We start from the raw sequence: 23,413 nt of genomic DNA on the forward strand, positions 1-23,413 counted from the left end.
TTATAGAGTGCTCATTATAACCTACAATATTTTAAGTCTTGAAATATCCTAATTTCTGTAAACTAGTATGGCAACTAATTCCCCACCCCCCACTTTGTTGGTATAAAATCTGTTTAGTTGCTTTCTAATTATGTTTTCCACTTAACAAGAAAACTGTGTAGGGGAGAGAAGAGTTTATGTAATTTCTGGATATTATATTATATTATATTAATTATATTTTCATTGAGAACTACTGCTTGTTTATTTATTCCAGCTGTTCTAAGGACAGACAAACTGCACCCTCTCCAGTAGGTTAACTGTAACTGGAATATTCCTCCTTTAGCATTTCATCCCAACACTGTGAGTAGTTGCACATTACATGAATTCAAGATTAACTTCCCTCTTCCAATGCCTAGTAATGAATTCTGAATAACTTGCAAGCTTGCATTCTCTTTTATTATTTTATATACTGATCTAACAAAGTACTATCCTAGTATAGAATTGAAGGAGGATGGAGATGGGGGAATTAAATGGAACTTTATTGTAAAGAAGCACCAGACTCTAACAAAGAACAGCTGCATACACCACCTTCTTAGAAGACTATTTCGCTCAGTGTTCCAGCAACAACAAAGCATTCAGTGTACTGAAATATGGTAATTTTAGCTCTCTATCTTGGGAGAGAATACGCTGTGGTCAGTTTTGCTATCATGAGACAGCAGCTCACAAGATCAGATGCTGGGTTCCCAGATCACATGACTGATAAGGTCCCACTGCTAGGACAACAGTGTAACAGGCATCCGATAGGCCTTTTCATCATTTAGTGATCACAAGTGATAATACATATTTGTTTAAACAGGAAAACTGTTCCTTTACTAATGGAATACTTAACTTCTGCAAAATGCTGACCATACAAGGAAAAAAAAAGAGAAGTAAGAGTTGGGATGGAAGAAAGATGGTTTCTCTGTATTTTCCTATGGCATGGATTAAAGAAATTTTAGTCCCTGGACTTAATACATCTAGAGAACCCTCTTTCTGAATTGTGAGCTACTTCTGTTAGGAAGCGTGCAATCAGTATGTGATCCACATTTTATGCTTTATAATTGGTCTTCCTCACTGGGATGAGGAAATTTGACAGCCTTGAAACAGAAAGGGGGAAAAACACATTGGGCCTTTCTAAAATATCCTAAATTCACTTAAATCAAATTGCATAACGGCTATTTGAATTAAAGTTTTATAATAGAAGACTACAGTAAGCTTTAAAATAAAACAATACAGTAAGTGAGCATTTCTAACCATGCACATGATAGTTGCTTCAACTATAAAGTAACAGAATAACAGAGTTGGAAGGAATCTTGGATGTTTTCTAATCCAATCCCCTGCTTCAGTAGATGACATTATACTTTTCCAGATAAATAGATGTCCAATCTCTTCTTAAAAAAAAAACCTTCAGTGATGGAGCACCCACAACTTCTGGAGGCACGTTGTTCCACTGATTACTCTCACTGTCAGAAATTTCTCCTTAGTTCTAGATTGGATCTCTCTTTAATAAGTTTCCATCTGTTCCTTCTTATCCTGCCTTCTGGTGCTCTGGAAATTAGGTTGATCCTCTCTTCCCTGTGATAGCACCTCAAATGTTGGGAGGCTGTTATCATGTCAACCTTCTCTTTATTAAGATTAGATATGCCACATTCCTGCAACTGTTCATGTTGTAACTTCCAGCTCCCATCATCTTTGTTGCTCTTCTCTGCACTGCCCCCCTAAAAAAGTGTTTCTAAACATAATAAGGAAAGGTTGCTGCAATAAGTAGCCTTAGCCCTAATAGCTATTGGCACATCCATACCTGTTAAATGTTTCTATCATGGTTAGATAAGAGTGAAGACATAATCTCTATATTGGGGATGGTGAAGTAGACTGACACTAGATACCTCTGTTGTGGATTATTTCATTTATCCTTCTCTTATATAAATTCAAATAGCATGGATTAAAGTGTTGTGCTATGTAACTAAATGAGTAATAGCATCAAAGAAATCTAATGGAGCAGTGTGCAAAATGGTTTTGGACTCATTTTGTATGTAAGCATTTTGATTAATTATTGCAATGACAAACATTTATCTTTACTTTTATTTTTACTAAATGATAACCAGATGAAGAGAGATGGATACGACATACTTAAGTACAATCTAGGCAACCACATTTTAATCTTCTGTGATCTATAAACCCAGCCCATTTTGTCAATTTATTCTTTAATGTGTCATATGAACCCAGAAAAAGTGGTGAATCAAATAAACCATAGTTTAACTAAGTACAAATAAATGTCTATTGGGAACAAAGCCAGTAAAATAGACTTAATTAAACAGCTTAAGAAAAAGGAGGCAGAAGCACCAAGAATTAAAATTAATTACCGGCTAGATTCTGGAAACACCACAAAAAATCCTAAGTTATTAAACTTCTTTGAATAGTGTGAGTCCTGGGCAAATGAGCATTTTCCCCAAGATATATTTTCTCTAGTATTAGTGCATTGACTTCTGAGCTGGATTTACTCAGAATATATGATTACAAATATGTAAATTCACTTTAACTAAGTCATATTTCCTTTTCTTCAAAAGAGATACCACAGAATCATTACATTCAAAGACTCTAGCAATCCATGTTTCTGACTTGTATTATGAGTCCCTTCATGTAGCTAATCTATGTCTTCCCTTCCCTAGGAGTTGGAAATAACTTAATAGCTCATAATCAATCATGAGCCTGTTACTACTGTTCCACAGCAAAAGCATGCTTTGATTACACCAATCGCTTTCTTGTCCCCATGATGGTCCTCTCTTAGTTCAACCCATGAGTGAGGTACCCTTGCAAATTACCATTAGCTCTATTGGTATGAAAATAACATTTCCCCATTTATACTGGCACTGCCCAATTCATACTTAAAATGAATAAAACGTGATATACTTTGTGACCCATTATCTTGCAGGGAAAGTCAGCTGAGCTATTGTGGGTATAACTGGAGAGGCGTTGGGAGTGTTGATGAGTGTTGGGAATCTTAAGAATGCCCCTTTCCCTCTGGTCACTTGCTAGCTTCCCCAGTTGGCCCTCCCCTCTCACCGTCTGTTGTCTCCATTTACACATCATCTGGGGAATGCTTTTCATACTCTTCACTTCCTGTTTTTGACACCAGCCTCTCTCCAACCAAGGATCAAAATAACAAAGGAAAGCACAGCAGATTCCAGTTAATTCATTTAGGGAAGAATCTGGAGGGTGTGTTTTGCATTTTCATAACAGTTAATGTAGTAATAACAACTTACTAAATCTACATGCCCACCTCCACTTTTTGAATCTAGGTAACTTACAATTGTTAAAACGTTTTTAAAAATAACAATACAAAAAAATACAATCAGCACAAGACAAAGGAAAAATAGTGGTGAATAAGCCCAGAGGGAAACAGAAAGAAAGAAGGGGCATGGATCAATTAAAAATTAATCTTTACCTTAAACCCTGCTTTTCCAGGAATTGAGGGATGTCAACCTAGGCTTTTATTCATCACATGCTTCTCTCTCTCTCTGAGATCAGTTTCAATTAGGCCTTGCTCCTATGAAGAATAGTCTGAATTCTTTCCCCTATAAACTTACCTGGTTATACAGTCATAATGGGGTCTACCTTTCTCCTTTCAGAGGCCATTTTGTTCTTGGGTTCCATTTATTATTGCAACATTAAGGATCCCGCTTTGGAGTACAAGAGGATGAACAATGCAGATTAGCTTAATGAAGACAATGAAATGAGATCCACCCCATTTCTGCCACTGTGCCTGATTGGTGCATATTTTAATAATGCCTGGTGAGAGTTGAAAAATAATAGCAAAACTAGAGATAAAAATCACTAATTTTGCCTAAAAGTAATAGTATACTTTGAAATATTCTATTACAAAAACCAGTGCTCTAGAACAAGTACAATAGGGGGATATGGCAATGCAGTCCAAAAAAAACATGCTAGTATTGTTTTGTTAGTCGAAGGATGAGTCAATAGTCCTTTAATTAATGAAAAATGTGGAGTCCTCTTAAATTTATTTCTGCTTATATTGAAATAACATTCTCCTTGAAAAATAATCTATTTATTCATATATATGACCTTATCCAAGCAAGGTAATTTCTCTGAACCAGTGATCAAGATTATGTCTAACTGTCTTATCTATCATTAACCTCCTCCTGGACAAACCACAATTTTATATCCAATAATTACATTGGTCAAAGTGAACCAAGTCAATAATAGCAGCAATTAAACTTAAAACTTCACTAAGTCATGAAGCTCATTGAATAAACAGGCCAAACACAGAGGAAGTGCATATATTACACTATGACACAACGTGGTTTGGTTTATGTACTAAGAGTGGTGTATGAATTCAGTCACTGTAGTTTATAACACTTTGCTAACATGGCTTAACTCATATCACTACCTGACAGAGAAGAGTGGAGAATCATGTAAGTTATCTTTAGTATGTATACTAGACAATCCATTGGGTCATTGTTTCAAAGAACAGATTACTGCAAAAAAGCGGTAGAAATGGGAGCAACCTTTGACTTCCTGCTGGCTTCCCCACTTCCTTGTGGGAAGGTGGTGGGGAACATGAGAAATCTTCCTTCTCCTTCCCTTTCCTAGTAAGCAGGTGGTTACTGCATTTGGTGGAGGAAGCAACGGAGCATGTGAGTGGCTAGCAGTGTGAGCTCAGAAGAACTGACAGACAGTGCACCATTTTTCTGATGACTTTCTATCTAGAATAGGGGTAGTCAACCTTTTTATACCTACCTCCCACTTTTGTATCTTTCTTAGTAGTAAAATTTTCTGATCGCCCACCGGTTCCACAGTACTGGTGATTTATAAAGTAGGGAAGTAACATTACTTTATAAAATTTACAAAGCAGAGTTATAGCAAACCCCCACCGCCTACCATGAAAGCTGGAACGCCCACTAGTGGGCGGTAGGGACCAGATTGACTACCACTGATCTAGAAGTTCCCACAAGCAAACACTTTTGCTAGTGAAAACGTGACAAGGAACATCAACAGCCATATCAGTAACTTCTAGTTTCCCATGGACTTGTGGAAAGCTGCCAGGGAATATTGAAAATGAGAGTAACATAACCACAGCTGGCAAGTGGCACTGTACAGCCAGGACCAAAGAAGGGAAGTAGCCAGACTTCATTCCCTTGGCAATAATGGTTCCCAGCATTCTGTAACCCATTGATACCCAATTTGGAAGCCATTTGAGGTATTCTTCTTGACAACATTTTGTCTTTAATGCAGTATTTCTCCCAACTGAAGGTTGCAAAGTATCAAACAGTTGCAAAATGTTTAGTACCATATAGATTATTGCTGGACAAAAATAAACCCTAAACAGAAATAGGTATCTAAAATGTTACATAGAGTAATGCCAATTTTATTACAATAGAATAGGTTGCACACTGATGTTGCAAGAGTCAGATATCAGAATTGATATCTTTGAAAGTAGCATGATAAAGATGGTAGTAAACAAATAATTGAAGTTCTTGTGTATTAACAGGCATAGAATTAAGAAGAGTCTTCACTCAAAAAAGTGAAGACAAACATGGAATTCAGAAAAAATAAATCCATAGCCTGTTTAGGAAAATCCAAGGATATGAATAACATTCAAGCCTTTAAGTCTCCCACCCACCCTCGAAAAAGTTTGTCATGCAAGATGGTAAATAAAACAAAAAGAATGAGAAACCAGCACTTCATCATACTCTTGAAATGAGGGAGGACGTTGCAACATGCAGACCTTCCAATCAGCAGAATCTGAAATTTATATGCTGCACTGGCTTAAAAAGATATCACCTAGTAATTAGAAGGGATGTGGTCACAAAGAATAAAACCTCATCTTTAATACTTATCTTTTAATGGAGGACTGGTTAATACTATAGTTATTTTAAAAAGCCAGTTTTATTTTAAAAAGTAAGTTCAGAATAGCATTAAATATTATAAACAACTTTTTTGATGAAGAGTTTTGGAGAACTTAGAAAATTGCATCTTATACCTTGGTTGGTTTACTGGTTGAGCCATCATTGTTTTTAATAACAATTTACTGCAGGGGTGTCAAACTCGATTTCATTGAGGGCCGAATCTGGGTTGTGTTTGACCTTGGGAGACCAGGATGGGCGTGGCAAGCTCAATGTCACTTGGCCTGTGGCGGCCAAGCACTCTGCCAGCAAAAATGGCTCCACAGCTCCATTTTGGCTGCGATGGCCTCCTGCAACCCTCTGCCAGCGAAAATGGAGTTGGGAATGCTGCCATTGCAAGCTTCATGTTCAGCTGTGACGACTCCATTTTTTTCTGGCACAAGCACAGTGGGCTGTTCCTTCGCTGTTTTCAGGGCAACCCCGCGGGCCAGATCTAAGCACCCTGTGGGTCGGATGCAGCCCCCAAATCTTGAGTTTGACACCCCTGATTTATTGGTTTCAATAATTTGTCATGATTCCTGGTTTGTAGACCAGTGGCTGATTATGCATTAACAATAAGAAATGAAATGTTTTGTTATGTAAGAACCTAAGTTCTGAGTTAGTGGATTATCCCAATGCTTTGGTAGTTAACATGGATTTTGGAATTTCGCAGAAAGTAGAATTAGAGGAAGACGTTATATATATGGGTCCACATTTTTTTGACAAACTTAGTATCTTAAGTCTTAAGGTACTTTAGACTTATATCCGGTAAGTCTAAGGAAACAGCAAAAGTAAAGCCTGAAATTCAAACCATTTGACCCCAAATTCACAGGTATAGATATCAAATTCCAAAGATGACACTATAAAGGATAGACCTTAACATCTATATTTCATACAAACTTTAATCAATTACACAGAAATTTGATTGAATATGACAACAGCAAGTAAAACAATTTTGGGTAAAGCAAGATTAAAATGATGAAAAACAAAAAGGAGCCCAAGTTTTCCTAAATCAAAATCAAATTTGATCTAAATAAAAGACTTAAATCTTTTAAAAGTAACTATGATCTTAAATCTGGCAAAATTTAGCAGGCATTTTTCCAAACTGGAGGGGGGGGAGGATATTTCTCCCAAGAATCATTGCCAAGCCCAGTCTTTTACCAACTACAAATTTAAGGCATACTTTGTAATTATACTGAACTGAGTAGACAGATATGCAATTTTATATGGGATCGAGTTCAATGTCTACATTAACTCAGTGGCTTTGTTCGCAGAACACCCTGAGTCATAAAGTTGCCAGCCACATTTTAGCGTAGGGGTTACTTGCGCAACCTCAACAATGACTGAGTAAACAATAAACACGGTTTAGCCGGTCGTGGGAACACAGCCAAGGCAACCTACTCCAGCCTTTCCGCCCCTCCCACCACCCACCACAACCCCCAAAAGCTACGCGATGCCTCCTCGGCGGAATCGGTTCAGTGTTTCCTCGGCTACAGCCCGAAGCGAAGGAAAACAGAATCGTCCTTTCTCTCCGCAGCGCGCTGCGGCGGGGACGTATCTGGCCTGCGACGGATCGAACCTCCCAAGCGGAACTCTCACTCTTCATGGGGGTGTAACAAACCCGGAGAATAATGCGAGAAGAAAACGAAAGTACGTGTTGCAGAGAGTGAACTTCTTTCATGAGATTGGCTGAGGTGAATTGGAAGGCGGAGAGAGCGGCGAGAGCGGAGAGAGCGAGAAGGGGCTGGTGGGAAGCTGTTTCCTAGGTAATGTTCGCCACCGGCGCCACCATTGCTTTCCTCCCCCCGCGGGTGCCTGCATTAGAGGAGTAACAGGCTTCGTTTCCCAGCAGGTAAATTACGTGTTACCGGCGACGGAGCTGAGCAGGAAAAGCCGCCACCGCGGATAGAAGAAACAGGAAGCGAGTTCGATTGCCGCCTCTACCCGCGCTTGAGTAGGTAAGTGGCTGAAACCAGAGGCAGTTGGCCGGAGAGTGAAATTACCGGTTTGGTGAGAAGGGCAATCCGTCGCCTTTCCCTGCCGTCGTGCCTAGTGCTGTTCGGCTGGGCTCGTTAGTGAAGAGGGAGCACCCCGGGGAAGGCGACTCGGGGCGGAACACGTTCGCCTTTGAAAAAGTCTGCCTGCTGGGCTGCTCTTAGGAATTTTTTCCGGACAGCTGATCTATATTTACTATTTGGCTGTAGGTCCCGCAAACCGTCCCAGAGAGACGAGATTTAACAAAACGAAAAATAAAATAAAATAAATAAGGAACCCACCCACCCCCCGACGCCACAAAGCTGTATTTTATTCTTTCGTAGATGCATTGGGCTCAAAAAGATTGTGGCGCCATCGGAGGTGTGTGTACGTGGGTGTATGTAGTCCTGCTCTCCTCCTTTTTCTCCTCCCCAAATAATATTTAACTCCCTGGTAAAGCATGGCCTTTTTTTTTTCATTTCTTCATTGCAAGCATAGTAGAACGGTAGTAAGAAGACAAAGATGTGTATCTGACGTCTTCATTTAAAAAAATTGCAAGAGTAGTAAGCACAGAGGCAGAAGGCTTCTGCTCTCTTTTTCAAGCGATCATGTGAAGTTTAGTCACCTCGCAATCAGTTGAGATGAAGAAGGAGGTTAGAAACAGGGCTGTGGCATGCTTAACAAAACTATTAGTGTTTTAAAAAAAACCTTGGGCTTTGTGAAAAAAAAGATGTTATCAGTTTTTGGGCATGCCATGTTGTGAAGAATGCGAATCATCTTTTATTGCACCATAGCCCTGGAAGGTGAGAGTCAACCGCTTCTGTTTTAATGATTACAGTGATTTAATGATTAGTAACATTTATTGTTTTTATTCGGATAATGGCATTATGTGAGAGGATATTTCACATCAGAGTGCTATTGTGTGTGATTTTAAAATAGCTTTCACGTTGTGATGTTTAGCACTCTTCTTACAAAAGCTATTCGCCAGCTGTTTCCAGTTTTTCTTTTTCCAGGAAGAGGCAACAATAGTTCTGTAATAAAAATACAGTTTGAAAATCTGGGTGTTGTGTATAAATTGCCAAATTCTCACTAATCTTTTTGGAAATTAGATGAAATTAACAGTGTTATTTAATTAAGAAAGATTATTGCTGTGTCAACTCTACAACTGACCAAAGCCAGGCCCTTCCTGTTGACAGTTGGTATTTTTCTGGGTAATCCTTTGATCTTAAATCTTAAATGAGGAAGAGGAAGTTGCTTGGGTCAGTTATGTTCTCTCTTTCCAAATCTTAAGAGTTCATTGTAATACTTCTCATTACAATATCAGAGCCTTGAGTAAATTAGTTTTTTTCTTAGGTTGCCAATGTTCACTGAATTTGAGATTGCATTGAAATACAAGCTTATTGCTTGTATTGCTTATTGCTTATTGTCCAAAGTCCAAATTTAAAGTTCTTTTCTTTCTCCTTCTGCCAGCCAATTTATTTTCCTTTCTTCCTCTGCGAAGATGACTCTCTGATAAGGAATACTGTAGATCACTGTTGTAGGCAGTCTAGGCTGATTATTTGCAGGAGCATTTTTTCATTTTGGTTGTGGGTTTCAGGTTGCTTACTCTGGTTTAAGAAAAACCACCCACTAAACATGATTACATTGCAAGTACTTAAGTGCCAGGAAGAATATTAACATTACCTTGCATTTACTAGAAGAAATGCAATTTGTGGCTTGATGGACATAATTAAGAGACAAATTGATATACAGTAATTTTAATAATAACAGCTATGGTGCCTGGAAGATAGGAGATAATTGTCATAAAGAATAATGGTAGGTTTTCAGATATGCATTCCAGTCTTGCTTGAAAATTCAGGGATGTTTATGCAGATACAGAAAAACTTGATTTTATTAACTTGATTTTGTAAGCCTATTCAAGCATTATGTGAATTGGGAATTTTCTCTTTTGACTAGATCAGGAATGTCAAACTAGCGGTCCATGGCCACATGTGTTATGTGCAGCACCACGCCCACCCCAGCTCTGTGAATGGGAAAAACGTCACGAGACGGCAATGTGATGTCGCGAGTTTGACACTTGTGATTTAGATAGCCTTTCGTGACCAATATCATTTAAATGATGTTTACTTCTATTCTGAATCTGTTTGTTTTTGTAGGAAGTTGATATAATTTGTGAAAGCCAGGCCCCTTTCTTGGTAATTAATTCCACTGTCAAACTGCTCTATTAAGAGGAAAATGAAATTATTTTTGTGATTTAGAATTGTTCTTCTGTTGGTGCAGCTTAGAATAAAATTCGCCTTTTTTGTAGACACATCACACAGTGCCTTATAGTGAATAGGTAATCAAATACTATCCCAAGACTTTTTTTCCACAAGTACCATTTCCAAGTCAGTATCCTCATCTAGTAATTATGCATTTGGTTTGTTTCTAGAAGGAATAAAGGTATAGTTACATTAGTTTCAGCTTATTTCTCTAACTGCTGAAAATAATTTTGCATTTTATTGCATCTAGAATATTTGTGTCATCAGCAAATTTGATACACCTGTCATGTTATTCGTTAAAAAATACTTTAAATGAAGAACTGATTCTTGTAGCATTCCACTTGATATCCCTGCTCAATTTGACAATGTACCACTAGTGAGCACTTTGAGTATGAATTTTCATACCATGCAGCCCTCAAGCTTGCAAATCAGAGTGCCATCTTCTGTAATGTACTTTGATACAGTCAAAATGTATTTATTTGAAGCATTTATATGATGTCCAGTTAAGATACTCTGATTTTAAGTGGTATAGAAGCAAGGAAAGAAAAAAAAAACCAAGCAATGCAAAAGACAACAGTTATCATTAAAATGTCCTAAACCAGTGGCTCCTGACCTTTTGGGCCCCAGGGACTGGTTCCGTGGAGACAAATTTTTCCGTGGACCAGAGGGGGCATAGCTTTAACATGCTGCCTGCATCCTGCAGATTGTTTGCGTGGCCTAGTTTTTCACATGCTGGGGAACAGTGCTGGTCAACGGGCCGAGGGTTGGGGACCCATCCTAAACAATAAAATAGTGACTGGAACAGAAATATACATTGTCTTCAAATTAAGAACTGCTTATCCTGGCCCAAAAGTCTATGGAAAAAGCTAGTTTAAACTGTCCTGATAAATGCATGCTAACTTCTGATTATTGTATTGTTTTAAAAGGTTTGTGCATCTCTCTCTATGATCCATTATAGAGTCTTCCTAAATAGAAGTGTCATACTAATTGTAGTTTGCTGGATCTTCAAATTTCCATTTGTTGAAATTGGGAGCAATTGGTACTTCACCAGTGCTTGAGGATTTCTGAAAGATAATATACAAGCATTCTGTGATACCATTTTTTTTCAATACCCTACAGTGCAATTCTTCTGGTCTTAAGAATTTAAGCTTAAAATCTTTTTTCTACCAATCTGGAACGTCATTCCAGTCCTTCCCCATTTCCTGATAGAAAATAGACTTTTTTTGTTGAGCTACATTGAACCAAACCAGAAGTTTATAGCAGTGCCTTTTCTTTATTACCTGTTAGGTAACTTATTATGTAACCTTTGTTACTTATTCTTTAGAATTTGTTCATTCTTCTAAATATAGTCCCAAAGTGTGGTTGAATTAATTGAAAAGATTATAGTCATCATGGTAAAACAAAATAATAAGTAATAAGCAGTACTAAAATGTTAACATGATAAATCCCTTAGGCAGCTAAAGTAGGGTTACTGAGTCCCAATAAAAGAAACCACACCGTTAAGTCCTGTAGGGACTTTCCAGGAAACCTCTGAGATTACAAAGCAGTGGAAAACATGCAGGATTCTAAATGAAGGCACACATATTCACCTACCTTCCCTCTCAGTTGTATTATCATGCTAAAATATTTCCTGGGCTTTTCAACCTTGTAAACCAATAAATTTGTAGTCCTGCCCCATTTTCACATGCATGTTTTGTTCTTTCAAATTACAAATTGTCGTAGCAACAAAAAGATGACATATTTAAGCCTGATATCAATTTCTTAGTGTGAAAATAGTAAGAAAATTATGCTCAGATGATATTGTTTGTCTCCATATGTATGAGGGGGATGGGCTCTTAAGTTTGATAAGTAAATAAAATAAATAAATAAAATAAATAAATACTTAATTATAGTGCAAAACTACCCTGGAGGAGCATAAAAGATCTTATTTGAATTTACATTTCGTGATCCTTCTCTTTTTGTCCTAAACATCAAGTTATATTTTGCTTTAAGTAATTTTTGATTTGATATATGCAAATAATACATATTTTATATTAAATTTAGTCAATTGGTAAACAAGTAAACCAAATAATTTATACAATTTATCTTATTTAGCTATTCATGAAGTTTAGTTTAAGCTATAAATAAATAGTTGCCTATTTATTTAGCTTATATGCAGCTCCATTTCTCAAGCTGCATTGGTTTACAATTAACTACATAAAACTAAAAGCACTGAGTGGCCCAGGGTTGTTTGCTAAGATGGATGGCTATAGAAATCAAATAAATAAACAAGACATAGAAAATCAGTAACATAATCATAACACCCATTAGGCATAATGTGTCACTACCTGTAAAGCAAAATATTCAGGCATTGCAAATAGTTCTTTGAAAAGCTATGCTTTCATGGATTTTTGAAAACATAATAGGGAGAGGATCGTCTGAGTATCTGAGTTAAAAGGCAGAGTGCCATCACTAAGAAAGTTCAAGCACAAGGTTCCTGTAGGCATCTCTCTAGGTTTGAGATTTTCCACAAATCCTTTCTACTACATCTTACTGTATGGGCAAGCTCATTTCTGAGAAGAATGAAGATATCCAAGTCTGAGCCACAGAGGTTTTAAAGATAATAACTGAATTGTACCCAGAAGTCAACTGCCAATCAGTGCAATTTCCACAGCAGTGGTTTTCCCATAATTACTCAAACTAATGTCAACTAAAGCTTCTAAATAGTCTTGAAGAACAACTCCATGTAGCATAAATTATAATTATCCAATGCAATGTGATGAGGCAGTTTGTACAGAAAGCAAAGCTTCCTGTTACAGAAATGTCTCCCATAGGTGTATTTGCTGCTCCAAGTCACAGGTTCAGGAACAACAAGCTATGAGTCCAGTAAAACTTCCAAGATTACAAGACCAGAGCCAGTACAACCAAACCAAGATGAAGGGTCTCTGGATATTGGCTTAGCCATTCTATAGCAATAGCACTTATATAACACTTCATAGTGCTTTACAGCCTTTTCTAAGCGATTTACAGAATTAGTATATTGTCCCAACAGTCTGGATTCCCATTTTAATGACCTTGGAAGGATGGAAGGCTAAGTCAACCTTGAGCTGGTAAGGATCAAACTGGGAGAGTGAGCAGAGTTAGCCTGCAATACTGCATTCTAACAATCTTGGTTAGAATAGTGGAATTGTAATTCAGTCAAAACTTCAGTCTAACTTTAATCAGGAATTCAGCAAATAAGTCTTCGTTCATCCCCATAAGCTATTTAGTACAATAATGATTAAAGGTGAGCAAAACGTGTGTGAGATTTTTCACTTGTTTTATTTTCTTTCAAATTTTTAATAAAAAATATCAGTTTGTAGACATAACTGCATCAGAGAGGTCTTAAGGCAGGAAATATAAAGAGATAGAGTGGACTCTTGTAAATTTTCTATGTTCTAATTTTGATTGTTCTAAGCAGGTAATTAGTATTAGATTCAGCAGAAATATGGATCAGGTGGAAATGGATAATTTGGAGCAAATTCCAATTCATCTGTGGCATGACCAGGCTTTTGAGTTTCCTCTGTTCTGATCCAGATTTTCTAGCAATCCTTGGTTCATCTGTCTCTCTGCCGCCAAAGCATGCTACAAAAGGCAGTATTTGCAGCAGCCAATTTTCCACACTGGCGAAAAAAGAAAATACTTTTGAAATTGATATAAAATTTCATTGTGTTTTGCATTTCCTTTACCTTGGCTATTTAAAAATTACATATTTTTATTGTATTTTAAATATAATCTATTAATTGCAAGGAATAGGTATATAAATATATCTATAACTTTAGAACAGTGTTTCTCAACCTTGGCGACTTTAAGTTCTGTGGACTTCAACTCCCAGAATTCCCCAGCCAGCGCAACTGCGCTGGCTGGGGAATTCTAGGAGTTGAAGTCCACAGGACTTAAAGTCGCCAGGGTTGAGAAACACTGCTTTAGAATGTAGAATAAGACAATGAATAAGAGTCCTGAAAGCTATGAGTTGACCTTGGTTTGGTTTTGGTTTTATAAGAGTTTTTTCCCTGCTTGAATGAACTTATTCCTAATGAGCAAAGTGCGTCAGTAGTTTTAAAGGAGGGAAAATATTTCAGGTATTCAGTACAAATGTGATTTTAGCATTAAAATGTTTATGGCTATAATAAATTTGACTTATTCTCCCTCCCTCCCCCCCCCCAAAAGTATTATTTTTGCAAGTACAATGTAAAACAAAAACATACGAAGCAAAGTAAATAAAAGATTTGTGAACATTGTAAAAATATTTTAAAATATAAGAATCACATTGTAAATCTGCATGTTGGAGTATCTTATACAAATTTTAAGTTTTTTGTCAATGCTAAAATAAGTTAATCTTTGGGATAATGCAATAATTAATTACTGTAACTGGTGATTCAAATTATGAATTGTAAACCAAGATTAAAAATGCAATGAAAAATTAGATGTTGAAGTTCAGGCCACTACTGGTCCTTTAGCTGGCAGAAAAGTGTGCCAACATAAAGTTTGCAATAGAAATGGAATAGAATCTGGAAGGGACCTTGGAGATTTTCTAGTCCAGCCACCTGCTCAAGCGGGAGAACCTATATCATCTCAGACAAGTGGCTGTCCAGTTTCTTCTTAAAAACTTCCAGTGATGAAGCACCCACAACTTCTAAAAGCAAACTATTCCAGTGGTTAATTTTCCTCACTGTTAGGAAGTTTCTCCTTAATGTTCTCCCCCTTAAGGTTGCTTCTCTTTTTGGTTACTTTCCAACCACTAGTTCTTGTCCTGCTTTGGAGAAAAATTTGACCCTCTCTTCTTGGTGGTAGCCCCTCAAATACTGGAATATTGCTATCATGTCACCCCTAATTCTTATTTTCTTTAGACTAGTCCGACCTGCAGCCATTTTTCATATGGTTTAGTCTCCAGACCTTTGATCATCTTAGTTGCTCTTCTCTGAACTTTTTCCAAAGTCTCAACAGCTTTTTGTAGTATGGTGACTGTTGTGGCTCGGTAGGAGCCTTTGGAGCTGCTATCAGACTCTGACACAGAAAGCTCCTGTGAGTGGTTTCAGGATGCTCACAGGAGAAGATAACAAGCAGCTGTGGCTCGTTAAGGATCTCCTCCTGCGATAAAAGACTGATGGTGCCACGCCCTAGTTGCAACATTCCGTGTTCTGTGCCTGTCCTAGTCAAGTCTCAGTTTGCAATCATCGAGAAGAAGCACTTGAATAAGTGATTTGCTTTATATAAACCTGGTTTGCTGTGAGAGTTTGTTTTTGCATTTGCTGTTTAACTTTTCGCCAGAGAATTTATCTATGTTTATTTTGGGCTCGCAGCTAGCAAAAGCCAGGACTGATAAAGACATTCATTTGCAAGCTGTTTGTGGCTGTCCTGAACGAACAAGGTGGGGGTCAGAACAGGTGATCAAAATTGGTTGCAGTATTTCAGGTGTGGTCTTACTAGGGTTTTCTAAAGCTGCACTAATACTTCACGTGATCTTGATTCTATGCCTCTGTAATATGTAGATGCTGAGCTTTATTCTGCTACAGTAACATGACTTACTTCAGGAATTATCCCTGCAGTTTTAATCAAGGTGGATTTGATTTAAATCATGTAGTAAAAAGGGTTGATTTAAATCAACTCAATTTAAATCATAATTTTTAAAGAGCAACTGTCATCTCTGTCCCGCAGTAGCTCTTCCTATGACCCTCTGTTGACTTACGGACAGTCCCAATATTGCAGAATATACAAAACCTTAGGGTACATAACTAAGCTCCATTTCATACTGAATAAACTAAATTATTAATGTATTTTAAATAGAAAACTCTTAGATAAATTTTTATTCCAAAAGCATTTTATTAAAATAAATTTGATTTAAAAAATTTGATTTAAATTTTAAAAATCCATTTTTTTAAGCCATCGATTTTTATGCACCCTGGTTTTAACTCATGGCAACTTAAAGCAGTTTTGTGGATTCTGCTGGCTTTATTTGTCCATTAAATGAGTACAGTTTCCTGGAGCAAAAAACAGCCACCAGTTACTCTGCTTAATTAGAACTAGATTGGGGTAAGAGGTGAGCTTTCACGAAGCTGTAGATGGATGGTTTTATCCATCAGTTAAAGTACTTGATGATTGGATGTGCTTGAAAATAATAAATGAGGAGAGAACCTCCTCCTTTATTCATACAGTGCTGTGTTATTGTACAAAGGTTTGGGGAAAATGCTACACGTATGGAAGAGAAACAATGTGTATCTTATATAATAATCCTATTCAAATAAAATGTTAAGGTATATTTTGTTTTATCCAATCTAAAACTGTTTTGTACATAAGCAAAGAAATTATGGCTTCTTTGACAGTTTCTGATTTTTTCCACTAGTTTTTAGCTGCTATTGCATAATTCCTCTGTAGATCAGTAGAGGCTTAGGTAGTCACAAAAACAAACAATACGTAAGCCAGAAAATTGAAGAAAAAAACAATGATGCCTTGTTCATGCTAAACTGCAATCAGTAAGCTACAACAAATCTATATGCATAGTCTCCTGCCCTAAAAACATGTTTTAGTCATTGACTTCAATTAATTTAGTTCCTCCAAACCAAACCAAATCAAATATACTATGACTTAGTACAAGCTTGTGAACTTAGATACTTTCTTTTTTATATAGTCACTATACATTATAAATGAAAGAAAATTCAAATGTAGAAAACTGCAATCCTCTCAATTCTGTCTTTCTATTTTCAATGTGACTCAAAAAAGCCAGTGGTTTCCCATAATTAGTAACTGTCTAACATCTTTAAAAGTGTGTAATAGCTTCAGTACAATTATACTAGTTGCTCAGTGATTCATAATGGTCCTACAAACAAATAGTGGAGTTATTTAGATGTTGATGCTAGGAAACAAACAAACAAAAGTCATATGTTATATTAAGCTCAGATTCTGATCCTAGACCGTAACTGTCACCAAATTTAGATACTCTCATGGACAGAGCTGACTGATACTGGAAATCCTAATTCTGAATTTGTAGGTCTTTTGTCTTTAGTTCTAAATCATTGAACAGACGGATACAGGGAGAAAAAGAGACAAATGGAAAAACCTGTCTTAAACATATAATACAAATCTTTGAAAATACAATTCTGTTATATAGAAAAATAGAGACCTAGAACTATATATTAATTCCTGTAGAAATAAGAGAAAGAAGATCAGTGAAAGTTGGAGGGAGTACATCAAATCAGGTAACAATTATCACTACTAGCTAACTGCTTTATTTTAGGTCTATTTGTAATATAAATCCATAGAGATTCAATCAGACTTCTTCATGTCCTTAGATTCTTTTGTTCAACAAAGTGCCAAATTAACAATAAGCTTTTCTGCCTTATTGTGCTGCCATTGTGTATGCGGGAGGCATTCACACATATGTGTATTGTATATTAAAGAATAGGCACTTTTTGTTCTTTATTTTAAAGTTGGAATGGCAAGTACTATAAATGTCTCTGTTAAAAATTACAAATAATTATATTAATGTTATATTACATTGATGATTACATTAACAGTAACAACATTTAATCTTCCTGTATTTTTTAAGCTTTCATATGTTTCCGTCCCCTATTGCAGTGCAGGCTCCAACATGTTGTACTTACTATAGCCTTCAGCAGCCATACAAAAAAAAATCATATCCTTGGTTTATGATTAAGATGCCCAATTTATAGTATTTCAGCCAGTAGTAGTCTGTATTATACTGGATAATGCACTTAAGTTCAATTTAAACCATAAGCAGAATAGCTTTCCTCAAGCCTTTATGGCTAAGCATGTTTGCTTTAACCAGGCTTTATGCCAATACTATGTAATTGGAAACGTTTTAGTAAAACCTTAAAAGTGCTTCTTTTTTAAAAAAAAGAAAGAAAAGAAAATGGATGAGGAAGGATATAAGTACAGTGTGCTTTGTTGGCTGGGTAAATCATTATTGTCTGAACCAGACTACTATAGAAATGATGACATTGTAAACATTTGTAAATTTGGAATTACTGCTTCACCATTGGGAGTTTTAGAAGTTATATTTGTATTTATTATTTTTTACATTGTTCTTTTTTGAGACAATGGATTGCCTATGTTTATTTTAAAAACCATTCAAAATACTTTGAGTAAACATGGCAGTGTAAATGAATATTTCAGGTTTTCTGTAAGTGCAATTTTATTTAAAGAACATTTGGAGGTGATTGTACTGTAGTGTTCAAACAGGAATCTACTGCTACTAAACTTTGCCAATGACGACAGCAAAAGCAGCAGTGATACTTAACATAGTTGCTATGGTTAACTAGGCAGTAGCAATTGCACTCATCTCTGATAAGTCAAGAGAAATAAGGGCAGGAATTCCTTCAGTTTAATTTCAGGATAGTGTCATAATTTGTAAAATAGCTAGTTTCTTAAATCCTTAATTCATTGAAAAGCAAGAGTACATTCAGTTTTTTTAAAATTAAATCACATGTCCTTTTCCAGTTCACAGTATGCAATGGTTTCATCATGTGAAGAAGAAACTTGGGCTTTGGCCCACTGATTGCTTGACCAAGAGCCATACATAGTTTTACTCCCATGTGTATTCATGCCCACCTTTGTGAAAATTCTCTATGTCTGCACATGTCTTAATCTTTACCTTGTACAGATAGTCCTCAGTTAACAATTCTTCAAAATTACAGTGGCTTCGAGAAGAGTTCTTTATGACCCATAAAGCACTTCCTGCTATTATAAAATGACCCCACCCTCATCATGTGATTGCATTTTGAGCACTTGGCAACCAGCTCATATCTACAACAGGTCATGTCATCCCACTGTCATGTTGGCCATTTTCTGGAAACCAAGAAAAAATGGCCATTGAGTGTGCTGGATTGACTTAACCATGTGGCTTGCTTAATAACTGCAGTGACTCACTTTATTATGGTTTTAAAATCAAATCAGATCATATTGCCCCAACTTTTGATCAAAATTCAAGACCCAGTTGTCATTAAATGAGAACTACCAGTACACATTGCCCTTTTTTCTCAACAATCACTGTGGATTGGTAGTTTATTGTGATCTAAATAATTTGTTAGTTTGTGGGAACCCAGTTCCTTTTTTCTTTTTTTTTAAATTAATGATAACAAAAAACCAGTAATCTACAATTATTTCTTTTTATCAATCAATTGATTAGATCAGACAACTAGATAGAGTTTCCAAGCAGCTAAGTGTAATACAATACTATTTATAAAAATAATGCCTATTTGCACAGAAATGGGAAAAATTGTATTAAATATCAGCTAATCATTCCAATATGTGCAGTACTTTATATTCAACTTCCCAAATGTAGGACTACTTTACATCTCCTTAAAGTAGCTATGCCTTTAAGGAGTTTTAGACAGTTTTAACATTTACACTCTGAATCATCTTTGGAGATTAAATCTGAAGTGTTGCACAACAATAATACCATATTCTTGATAATAAGAGTTAACATATTTTCCGTTAATGATGGTTATCTGAGTAAACATCAGTGCTATACTGTTTTTATATTGCTATCCCTATACTTGAAGCTGTTCAAATAATTAAAAACTATGAAATTGCATCAATGAAAACAAATTGAAACAATATAAAAGATATTATTTTAAAAGATTACCGTATTTTTCGGCGTATAAGATGCACTGGAGTATAAGACGTACCAAGGTTTTGAAGAAGCAAATTAAAAATAAGTTTTTGCACTTTACAAACCTCCCAAAAAAGGCATGGATAACCTTTAGGGGGCTTGCAGAGTGCTCCGGGGGGGGGGGGGCAAAAATGAGCAAAACCCGCCCCATTTTTCATGAAAATAGGCCCATTTTTGTAAAAAAAAAAAAAAAAGGGGGCATGGATAGCCTTTAGGAAGTTTATAGTGCGCTCCTGGAGTCTGTGGGGGGTAAAATTGAGCAAAAAACGGGCCACATTTTGCTCATTTCTGCTCTCCCCAGCCCCCAGGAGCTCTCTAAAAGCTTTCTAGAGGCTATCCATACCCTGCATGGCCATTTTGGTGAAGAGGGCAGAGTTTTGGGAGGCAAAAAATGTTGTATTCAATGTGTAAGACACACCCAGATTTTCAGCCTCTTTTTTGAGGGAAAAAGGTGTGTCTTATGCTCCGAAAAATACGGTACCTAAATAATTCATCCATGGTTCATACAGGGGTAAAAATGGAAGAGATAAAATGACTATAGCTTCAGAGACAAACATTCCAGAATGCAGAGGCCACCCCATAGATGTCCTACCTGTCAGTAGCTGCAAGATGATTGACACAATAAATACAGTAGGACTTCCCTTGGTGGTTTCAGTGACTGACCAGGTCTGTACTGGCAAAAATTGCTTTTTTGGACATTTTGAAGGCCTTTTTTAAAAAAAACCTAAGATGAAAGTAATTCATCTTCATCATTACCACCATCACAGCAAGAATAATAATGCAAACAGTTAAAACATTATTGGTAAAAATATTAAGAGAAACAATAATAAAGCAGAAAAGTATCCAGGAAAGATGTTGCGCCACTAGGAATTGACTAGAAGAGACTTGCACACAACTTGTAGAGGGTAGGGGCCTCATTGATAAATTGATAGTTGTGGGCCACCGAGGAACAGCTGATACACTGATCAGCTTTTCAGAGGTTTTGTGGCAGCAACAATGGAACTGCTGGTATCAATGAGCCTAGAGGCATTGGAGGAGCTTATCTTTTGTGATATCAATGTCAGCAGATTCCCTGTGGTAACATTTGGTGGTGGTGGATTTATCAAGTTCTCAATGTGGGTAGACTGCATATTGGGCAGGCATTCTTGAGAAGTATATTGAAACTGTTTCCTCCCTTCCTCAACTCTGCCCTTTCGGACACTCTATATTCTGCCACCGCCTACCTCTGCTGATCTTTGCTGTCTTCTTCGCACTGCTGAGGCACACCCAGTCAAATCAGCTGCTGGCTTTTTGTGAGGACCAAGCAGCTGCCTCAGCCAGGCATGCCGGGGGAGCAAGAAGACCCTTGGGGTCAGATAGGAGTGGCAGGATACAGGTGGTCCAAAGGGCAGATATGGGAGATAGACAAGTGATGGCAAGTCAGAAGAAATGTGAGGTCCTTTCCTAATGATGGTAACTGATACTATGTGGAACTGCTGTTGCTAAGTGGTGAAGTCTTGTGATGTTTTGCCTAATAACTGCTTCATTTGACAATAGAAATTCAGTTTTAATTAAAGCTATTAAACTAGGACTACTTGTAGGTATATTTGGTTTATTTCCTACGTTGTTCCCAAATAAGTGGATTTCATTGTTATATATTACCCAGCATACTAGTAAAGCAAACAATTACAACTTTTTCTTCAATTTTTAGATTCCCTGATAATTCTTTCCATATTTTCTTTTCAAACAGAAGCAATGTTAAAGTGCACTGTATTCCAGTTAAAAGGTTTACTGCACTAATCAAGCCTTGATTATCCCAATTAATAGGAAAAGGGCAGCTAACAAAAATGTATGTTGCTCTAAGAAAACATTTTACATTAATCGTTAGGGCTGGATTGTATTGTGTATCAACTCAAGTTATTCAGTTACAAGGTGCATTTTTGTTCAAGCTGTTAATGTAGAACATTACAGATTCCTTTCCGTCTTTTGGTGCTAATCCACACTTGTTCCAATCATGTTTTGCTGCCCTCCGCCAAATGAAGCATTCTGTCCCCACTTGAGCAAAAATTGCAAGCATTCTAGCAAATTCTATGTTAATGCCAGACCACAAGGCTCTAGAATCTTGTTTTTTCCTTTATAGATTTCAATAATCATGTCTTAAAGCAATAGCTTTCAGAAGCAGGTTGTAAGAAATGTGAATTTTTCAATCGTCTATGGACATGGAGAGAGATCCCACAATCTTCTCTATCTCTTTAGGTTCTGTCAGAAGGCATGTGCAATTTGAATATACTGTCACTTCATGATAAAACAAAACATTTCAATATTTCTATAATTTCATTGTTTTTGCTAAGGATTTTCCCCATAGACATTAGACCATGGTTTGTACCCATAGTTCAACTTTTCCCAGTTAAATATTTCACACATATTATGTGGGTGTTGTGAGATAGACATATCTAGAAAGCACTACACAGTTTCCATGAGTGTTCTGGAGATAGACGCAGAGAAAGATGCAGCAAGAGAATCTATTCTACAATTTCTTACTCTGTACATTCAAGCACAATGTTGCTATAAACTTTTCTGAAATGATAAATTTTTGCTTTAGCAAAGCAATTTAGATTATTGGAGGTGAACTTTTTGTTTCACTGAAGTGGAACAAACAACCTGAAGTGATGAATTGATTTAGGAGGAGTTGCTGCTGCAGAAAGCTTAGCTCAGTCTTCTCCCCTAATATCTCCAGTGTGTGCTGATATGTTTTAGCATTAACGGCTTTTATGTGGGTAATCGCATGGCACTTTGTGAGACCACTCATCCTGGAGTCCCCTTGAATGTGCCCTAAAATTCTTTCAAATTGGCTTCTTTGTTGTCTACAGCAGATGGTAAAGGTAGCCAGTGTGGAAATATTTCAGCATCCATGAAGAGATTTCTAGAATGGTGTATGATAAGAAGTCATTATTGGGGACACAAAAGATATCGTATCATAAGTAAACAAGATACTTTGCCCTAACAAGTTTACATAACTTTTCCACATATGCCTTGAATGATTATGTGGTTTTGGGGGCTGCTGTTTCCTCTCCCAATGGAATTGGAGTGACCTACTCATAAAATATTGTAAGAACAGTGATTGTTTTAACAAGAATATTCAAGCCTAATAGTGGTTAGGTCTTTTAGACACATTATACTACATTGTTCATGAGTTTGGGGGATGGTTCTATTTAAATTATAAACAAAATTGAATGTTTGGAAAGTTATATATGAAAATACAGTAAATACTAAACACTGAAAAATATTCAAATGCAATGTGTAAAAAATAGGTTGAACAACAAATAATGGAGTGCAATCTTTCTTTTTCTTTCAAGTATCTTGAAGTCAATACGTTCTGCATCTGTAGAATGAGACGATTTTCTTCTGCCTTAATTATGAATATGTGTCTAAAATAATTCAAAAACTCACTCAGAATATATCTATATCTGTCTTTCTATGCACGTATGTATGTATGTATGCATGCATGTATGTATACACACACACACACACAGACACACACACAGAAATTGGAAGAAGCAGCAGAAATGGATATTTCTATTCACTATATGAGTTCTTTGCAAATTATCTGGCTATTTATATGACTTGCT

The 23,413-nt window shown here is 36.6% G+C and overlaps 1 protein-coding gene across 5 annotated transcripts in view; it reads left to right on the forward strand.

Moving 5' to 3' along the window:
• Nucleotides 1-7,405: 7,405 nt before the first annotated feature.
• The window catches only part of PIK3CB (phosphatidylinositol-4,5-bisphosphate 3-kinase catalytic subunit beta), a 76,045-nt gene continuing 60,037 nt past the window's right edge, over nt 7,406-23,413 (forward strand). For 2 of the 5 annotated variants that reach the window (XM_087725506.1, XM_087725508.1), the window contains exon 1: nt 8,479-8,698. The gene's annotated coding sequence lies outside the window, so the exon portion shown is untranslated. Of the gene's footprint in view, nt 7,688-7,709; nt 7,880-8,478; nt 8,699-23,413 lie in introns of those variants that run through there. The other 3 variants (XM_087725505.1, XM_087725504.1, XM_087725507.1) reach the window with 3 other exon arrangements.

Source organism: Thamnophis sirtalis, unplaced genomic scaffold (assembly GCF_051295495.1).
Source record: "Thamnophis sirtalis isolate CommonGarterSnake01/CBP01778 unplaced genomic scaffold, rThaSir2_p1.2 scaffold_11, whole genome shotgun sequence".
Lineage (NCBI taxonomy): Eukaryota > Metazoa > Chordata > Lepidosauria > Squamata > Natricidae > Thamnophis > Thamnophis sirtalis.